The following is a 6,000-nucleotide window of genomic DNA, read 5'->3' as shown; positions in this document are numbered from 1 at the left end:
GTAGGATTTATCCATGTACACCTAAGGGTACAGTAGTGAAGTAGCGCCTCACAGTATCGTACAATCTAGTTTACATGTAGTGTAGTAGCGTTCTATCGTAGTGAAAATCCGTATGTATACCGTATATAATGATGATTACAGTTATGAAAAACCATGATAAAGTGGTGGTGTAACTGTAAACTATTTCTGTCTTAGTGCATATGTTTAGTAGTGAAAGTTTCTGTACTCGTTATGTTTAGAAATCCCAAACTATACCGATTATAGTTTGCATGTATAGTGAATAGCGTGTCCGGAAAACTATGCAATTTTTTGTGAAAACGTCCCTTATGCTCAACACAGTACAAAAGGGTTAAAGTATGAGATTTGCATAAGTTTTGAAAACATTTATGTTTAGCCTGTATTCCCCCCCTGAAAACATTGAAAATATGGAAAAATGTAGGGGTATGAACTCACAGTCGTTGCGTGAAATCGTTGACTGGAATGAAGATCCTTGAGTTGTTGCACGTGACACTTAACGAAATCCTATTATCAAATAAATACATATATGTATCTAAATTAGCGATTTCGATAGATAAAGTGTCATAAGAACACTTGTATTCGGTTGAGGAATGTTACCGGGACTTGATCGAATCAAAGAGGATGAGTTTTCAGCCAAAAGCACCACCAAAAGGTGTTTACGGTCGTAAACTGGGGTTTACGGTCGTAAGCTGGAGTTTACGGTTTCTGAAGACTCGGTGAGTTTACAGTTCTTGAAGGCTTGGACCGTAAACTCAAGAACAGAGTTTACGGTTTCTGAAGGCTGACCGTAAACTCAAGAACACTAGTGCTGATTTCGAAGAGATAATCGTTTCCAGGCGTTCCCAAGTGACTCCAAACGTGGTTTCTCGATCATTTCCGAAGTTTGAAGGCGTTTTGAGTGTTTACGGTTAAGGTTCTTAGAGAGAAAATGAGAGAGTTTTTGGCCAGAAATGTTCTAATGAAGGTGGAGGTATCGTATTTATAGGGGTGAGGTGATCGGTGATGGGGGGTCCACTCGTTACTGACCGTAAACGAGTTTACGGTCGTAAACGAGTTTACGGCCGTAAACACGTTTACGGTCGTAACCTCACTTAGACCGGGAATGTTTGATTTTTCGAGATATTCGGGTTTCCGCGCGATTTTGGTTCCGACTCGTAAATAATTTAATTATGTATATAACTAGATTATTTTCTAAACCAAAAATTTTGACGGAAAAGTTAACGAATTCGAAATTTTATTAACGGAAATCGCGTAACGGAAACGGAAAAAGTTTCGGGTTGTCACATCATCCTCCCCGTTAGAGGGAATTTCGTCCCGAAATTCAAACATAGAATACAAATCATGGATTAGGAAAGAGATGCGGATATTTCTGTTTCATCTGATCTTCGCGCTCCCAAGTGAATTCGGGTCCCCGCCTGGCATTCCAGCGAACCATCACTATCGGGATGCGACTTTGTTTCGTTCGTTTGATCTCTCTGTCCATGATTTCGATCGGTTCTTCCACGAAGTTGAGGTTCTCGTTGATTTTAATCTCATCGAGAGGCATCAAAAGTGTCTCATCGGACAGACACTTCTTTAGGTTCGATACGTGGAAAACAGGATGGATGTTGCTGAGCTCTCGCGGTAATTGGAGTTTGTATGCTACGGGACCGATCCTAGCAAGGATTTCAAACGGTCCAATGTACCTTGGGTTTAGCTTTCCACGCTTCCCAAAGCGTATCATGCCTTTCCAGGGTGAGACCTTCAGAAGGACGCGGTCACCAACCTGGAACTCCAAGGGTTTTCGTCTCTTATCGGCGTAGCTCTTTTGTCTATCTCGTGAGGCTTTCAATCGTTCTCGGATTTGCACAATCTTTTCAGTTTTCTCTCGGATGATCTTAGGACCAGTGAGAGTACTGTCGGGAACTTGACCCCTGGCTAGCTGCGTGTCACCCACCTCAGCCCAACACAGAGGGGATCTGCACTTACGGCCATAGAGGGCTTCAAACGGCGCAGCCTTGATGCTGGTATGATAGTTGTTGTTGTAGGAAAATTCAACCAAAGGAAGATGAGTGTCCCATGATGTGCCGAAATTGATGATGCAGGCTCTCAACATGTCTTCCAATGTCTGAATTGTTCTCTCACTCTGTCCATCAGTCTTCGGATGATAAGTCGTGCTCATATCCAATTTAGTTCCAAGAGCTTTCTATAGTGACTGCCAGAACCTCGATGTAAACCTGCTATCTCGATCGGAGATAATGGATGCAGGTACACCATGAAGGCGAACTATATCTTGAAGGTAGATCCGTGTGAGTCTCTCCATCTTGAAGCTTTCTTTGATTGGAAGGAAGTGGGCGGACTTCGTCAATCGATCGACAATTACCCAGATGGCATCGTGCCCACTCAGAGATCTGGGTAACTTGGTGATAAAATCCATGGTTATCCTTTCCCACTTCCACTCAGGTATTTCCGGCTGTTGAAGTAGACCTGAGGGCTTCTGATATTCGACCTTCACCTTGGCGCAAGTCAGGCACTTGCCCACGAAGGTAGCGATCTCTGCTTTCATGTTTGGCCACCAATAAAGCTGTTTGAGATCGAAGTACATCTTATCCGACCCTGGGTGAATGAAGTATTTTGTCCTGTGAGCTTCGTTCATTACAACCTCTCTGTAACCACCGAACTTTGGGGTCCAGATCCGATTCATAAAATAGTACACTCCGTCTCCCTTGACCTCTAAGTTCTTTTCCATTCCTCTCAAGGCTTCACCCGGCATGTTCTCTGGTTTTAAGGCTTCCAGCTGAGCCTCCTTGATTTGTGCGGTTAAATGAGAATGGATGGTCATTGTTAGTGCCTTCACCTTACGTCCTAAATACTCCTTTCGACTGAGGGCATCTGCTACCACATTGGCCTTTCCGGGATGATAGCGAATTTCGCACTCGTAGTCACTGAGTAACTCTACCCATCGCCGTTGTCTCATGTTTAACTCCTTTTTATAGAAAATATGTTGCAAGCTCTTATGGTCGGTGAAGATAGTGTACTTGGTTCCATAAAGATAGTGTCTCCAGATCTTTAACGCAAAGACCACTGCTCCCAACTCTAAATCGTGAGTTGTGTAATTGACTTCGTGTGTTTTCAACTGCCTCGAGGCATAGGCGATGACCTTTCCTCTCTGCATGAGCACACACCCTAGGCCCTGATTGGATGCATCACAGTAGACCACAAAGTCTTCTGTCCCTTCGGGCAAGGACAAGATAGGTGCGCTGCACAGGGCCCGCTTCAATGTTTGAAATGCAGTGTCTTGCTTGGCTTCCCAACTGAAGGTTACACCCTTCTGTGTCAGGATAGTTAAAGGCTTAGCGATTCTGGAGAAGTTCTGGATGAACCTGCGATAATAGCCCGCGAGACCCAAGAATTGTCGGATTTCTGTGGGTGTCTTTGGTGCAGACCAATTCTCAATCGCTTTGATCTTGGAAGGGTCCACGTGTATTCCTTCCTTGGTAATCACGTGTCCTAGGAAATTTACCTTCCTGATCCAGAATTCGCACTTCGAGAATTTCGCGTATAGTTTTTCTGCCCTTAATGTTTCCAATACCTGCCTTAAGTGTTGTTTATGTTCATTCTCACTCCGCGAATAGACAAGTATATCGTCGATGAACACAATCACAAACTTGTCTAAGAAAGGGCGGCACACCCGATTCATCAGGTCCATGAATATTGCCGGTGCGTTGGTTAGACCAAAGGGCATTACTACAAACTCGTAGTGTCCATAGCGAGTTCGGAATGCTGTTTTGGGCACATCATTCTCATGAACTCGCAACTGATGGTACCCTGATCTTAGATCTATCTTTGAGAAATAACTGGCTCCCTGAAGTTGGTCAAAGAGATCGTCGATTCTAGGTAAGGGATATTGGTTCTTGATGGTAAGTTTATTCAACTCCCGGTAGTCAATTCACATCCGAAAGGATCCATCTTTCTTTTTCACGAATAAGATCGGAGCTCCCCAGGGTGAGGAACTCGGCCTTATGAATCCTTTGCTGATCAGCTCATTAAGCTGACTGGATAATTCTTGCATTTCCGCTGGCGCTAAGCGGTAAGGAGATTTAGCTACAGGAGTAGCTCCGGGGATTAAGTCGATACGAAACTCGACTTGGCGCTCGGGAGGGATTCCTGGGAGATCTTCGGGAAAAACATCAGGAAAGTTACAGACTTCAGGGATGCTCTCGAGGTCTCTAACTCCTTACGTCACGTTTATAACGTGAGCTAGAAATGCATGGCACTCCTTTCGCAGATACTTCCGAGCTTTGATGCATGAAATGATACGGAGGTTCGAGCTAGGCTTATCTCCGTAAATCATGAGAGCTTCGCCAGAGGGAAGATTGAGACGGATAGCCTTCTCGAAGCAAAGAATATCAGCATGATTGGGACTCAACCAATCCATGCCGATAATGACATCGAAGCTCTTGATGGACACAGGCATAAGGTCGATGGGAAACAAATAATTGTCTAGAGTAAGAGTACAGCCTATGAATATGTCGTTAGTGCTCTCCTTCTTTCCGTTAGCCATCTCGACGGTAAATGTTTCGGTTAGAGGTTGGGATTTACATTTGATTAGATGTTTGAATGTATGACTAACAAAACTCCTCTCCGCACCAGAATCGAAGAGAATGCATACATAAGAGTTGTCAAGGAGGAACGTACCCGTAACAACGGTAGGATCAGCAACTGCTTCCTCCTGGCCCATCACCAGAACTCTCCCTGTATTGCCACCAGTTGTTACCTTGGGGCAGTTTCTCCTGAAGTGCCCAGCCTCTCCACATCCATAACAAGTTTGACCAGCGCCTGCTCCCGGAGCCTGGTTGGTTGGTTGGGTTGGCACCTTGCAGTATCGAGTTGTGTGTCCTTTCTTTCCACAGTTGTTGCAACTCAACTCACGGCAGGGTCCGTGGTGATGGAAGTTACACTTGTTGCACAGGGGTAGTCTTCCAGCATAACCACCGGTAGGAGATTGGGTGGTTGGAACAGCAGTGGGAGCAGCAGCAGGCGCAGTAACAACATAAATTGCCACTGTTTGTTGTTTCTTGGAGGGCTCCTGCGAAGACTGACCCTTTCGTTTGTTACCAAACTTCTTCTTCTTCCCACCGCTTTCCTTTTGTGGCTCGGAGACAGCTGTCACCTCATCCAGATCGATTCCATGATCGATCAGAGTCTGTGCCAGATCCTTGGCGCTTTCAAAAGTAATCGGTCTAGCAGCCAAGACATTCCCCTTTGTTGGTTGTGTCAGTCCCCAAATGTACCTTTCGATTTTCTTGCTTTCCGGGGTGACCATTACCGGACAGAGGAGAGCCACATCACAAAATCTCGCGGTATAGGCAGCGATGTCTGAACCCTTCATCTTCAAGTTCCAGAGTTCGTGTTCCAACTTTTACACTTCGCCCCTCGGGCAGTACTCCGCGAGCATGAGCTCCTTCAGTCTTTCCCAACCCATGACATTAGCCACTGGCAGGGTTAGGGTTTTGACTCGACCATTCCACCAGGTCAAGGCTCTGTCAGTGAAGGTGCAGGCGGCGAACTTCACCTTGTTTGCTTCAGAACAAACGCAAATTTCGAAAATGGATTCGATCTTCTCGAACCATTGAGTTAGGGCGATGACACCTCCATTTCCGTCGAAGGACTTGGGTTTTCACAGTCATGAAGTCCTTGTAGGAACACTCTTTTTGATGTCCCTGACTTCCACCTTGTCTCTGTGGGTCGGTTCCACCTCCAGCCCCACCAGCATTCACTTGTGCCATTGCTGCAGTCACAGCGGCTGTAACTGATGCCTGAAACATGACGAGGTCGAACTGAGGGGGTGGTGGTGGTGGCGGAGTGTTGTCGTTTCTTCTGATGGGTCTTGGTCGAGGAGGCATCTTCTTCTAGAAACAATCAGGAAGAAGAGGATGGTAAGTCCTCAAGATATATGAAACAAAATATATCTCATCCTGATAAACAAGTGTTCTACCAAGC

The sequence above is a fragment of the Lactuca virosa genome, chromosome 2, assembly GCF_052849685.1.
Source record: "Lactuca virosa cultivar CGN04683 chromosome 2, Lactuca_virosa_CGN04683_v6, whole genome shotgun sequence".
NCBI classification, from domain to species: domain Eukaryota; kingdom Viridiplantae; phylum Streptophyta; class Magnoliopsida; order Asterales; family Asteraceae; genus Lactuca; species Lactuca virosa.
This window is presented reverse-complemented; position numbering follows the sequence as displayed.